The sequence below is a fragment of the Mycetomoellerius zeteki genome, unplaced genomic scaffold, assembly GCF_001594055.1.
Source record: "Mycetomoellerius zeteki isolate Tzet28-1 unplaced genomic scaffold, Tzet1.0 scaffold310, whole genome shotgun sequence".
Taxonomy (NCBI): Eukaryota; Metazoa; Arthropoda; class Insecta; order Hymenoptera; family Formicidae; genus Mycetomoellerius; species Mycetomoellerius zeteki.
The window spans coordinates 369,271-371,945 of record NW_017257295.1 but is presented as its reverse complement, the minus strand read 5'-3'; positions in this window follow the sequence as shown (position 1 = coordinate 371,945).

Sequence of the window (2,675 nt, the reverse complement as noted above, 5' to 3'; positions counted from 1 at the left end):
CCGTAAAAATTTGCTCATTGATATAATATTATAGACATTGGAACGCCAGTTAGAAAAGAATTTCCCATAATATCAAAATAAAGGACAGTAAAGGACAATATTGGCAAATAAAGGACAAAATTAAATTTTGAAGAAACAAATAAATCTAAAGGACAGCTACCTACAATAAAGGACTGTCCTTTACAATAAAGGACATATGGTCACCGTATATATAATACATAATATACTATATATACAAATAAGAAAATTTTATATAGGTATATACTACTTTTAATACATGCTGCTGTATAATATATTTATTTGTTATTTAATACGTTCATAATCGGGTGCAATAGATACCTACATAATATTATTGAAAAATATTTCGAGGTCTGAAGTAATATTCTTGATCGAATCACCGATCTGCCGATACTCGCGCCGGGATTCTTCCTCTGGATCCGGATTAATCGGTTTAAATTGGAACAATTTCTGCCAATTACGTTGCCAGTTTCCAGATAGCGCATGCTTACGGTAGAACGATCGTTCGTCTACCCGCAGGGGTCCATCTGTGTCCCGGCGCCGTGTAAGAGCGCGATCATGCCCACATTCATGCACACGCACGATAATTGTACGCGTCGCTTCACGATACGTATTTTACACGTATCGCTCTCCGCCAACGATAACCATCACCCACATATCCCCAATTGGTAAAGACAATCGCTAATATGTTTCTCTCCTTGATTGAGAGTGAGTCATGCTGTGTATGCCGCCCGGCGTCTCCGCTCCGACGTGATAAAGGCAGACAGAAGAAGAGAAAGCGAGAAAGAGAGAAAGGAACGAGGAGATAGAAAGAGAGAGAAAAAAGGAGAGAGGGACACCCGCAGTCTCTTCTCTCGCATTTACCACCGGCGAAACAATTGTTCGACGGGACAATCAAGTACTAAATTCGTGGCGCCAGCCGGCTGCCCGCCGTATATCCGGCGTTGTTGAACTAGTTTGCTAAGGTAGTGCCAACTTGTATACACGTAGGTTCGTATACACGTTCGTTGCGATTGCGATAATACACAAAATGAACATATGATTAAAGCAGATCAACAGACGATGTCATATTTCACCGTATTCCTATCGGAATATTGATGATTTTTGTACGACAAACAAAGCTAATCCTAGTTAAGAATTTCGTCATAACTTTTTTTTCGTTATGAAAGTAAGACATTCCTTGACCAGTGGCGGATTTAAACATTTTTGTACCTTAAACCCTGTAATTTTCAGCACCCTTTTAATTTGGAGCCCCTTTCAGATAAATGAACAATAACAAAAAAGGTATCGAAAGGTATCACTTTTTCACCAAAACGTCAAGATTTTATTTTTGTGCGTCAAAGCACTACTTCAAGGTGCCATATTGGCAAAAATGCGTCACAACTGGCAATCCTGCACAAATATAAAATTAACTTTCTGTTTGTTCTTTTTCGAAGAATTCTGTACTAGTTCTGAACTAATGCAATATGTTAGAGTGAAACAAACTATACCTGTCTCACTCTAACTTACTGCATCAGTGTATACTAGTTCAGAACTTGTTGGAAAAAGAACAGACCCTTTTAATTTTGGTCTTTAGAAGGATGACGCTCTTGTGCTCTTAGAAAAATGGCGGCCCTTGGCCCGGACCTCGTGGGCCTCTGTCTAAATTCGCCACCGTCTTTGACAAATTATCTGAGGTCTACACACTATAATCTTAAAGATATTAGGCGGAACCATTGTTTGGTTCTATCAGTAGACGGTGTTAAAATGCTTTTTTAATCACTAATCACTCTCAAACATATGAATAATTGTCGTATGTACACATATTCTAAAAATGATTTCAATGCATAACAATGGTAGCAGTTGACAATTTTGACAATAATTTTAAAGTAGAAGGGAATAACATGTTTTTTTCAATTTATAGGTACTCATTTTATACTACATTAAAGTTTTTCTTGAATACTGCAATCTGTGAACGTACAAGTTTTGATAAATAATTATATCTATACTGAAAAAAAGTTTGCAGATTTTAAATAAATATTTACTCCAATATAGTACTAACGAAATATTTATTTATAGTAAATAAATGTTTATTCGAAATAAAACAATAATATTTAAATCGAATAAATATATGTTTACATTAATAAATATTTCGTTAGTATTATTGGAGTAAATATTTATTTAAAATCTGCAAATTTTTTTCTGTGTAATAAACATAAATAACAAGTATCAATGATCATCTATTATTTAGTTAAAATGTCTATTTCTTAACCACACATGAAACGATGAAACAATCCTCACGAAGTCGATTTCATCTTCATGACCTCGTAATTTCACGCTCTTATTCTTGTATCCTCCTCCTCGAGCTTCCCTCGTCTGTTGTTTTTTTTTCTCTCTTTTTTTCGCAGGTCGGGGATGTCGTACAGCTTTTCGCACGCCCGCGTCGCTACCGGGAACCGTATTCGTAGAGTATGAGAGTAAGCAATTTTCTTCCGAAGATGGAGCGGCCCTGGGACATCGTCGGTGCTCCAGGGAGAACATATGACGATGCGAGTGAGCGAGTGAGTGAGTATGATTGATGCGGTTTGTCGGTCTCGCCTGACGTCCAACATCTCGTCTCGCGTCATGCTCGTGGATACTTACGCCCCCGACGACGACGACGACGACGACGACGACGA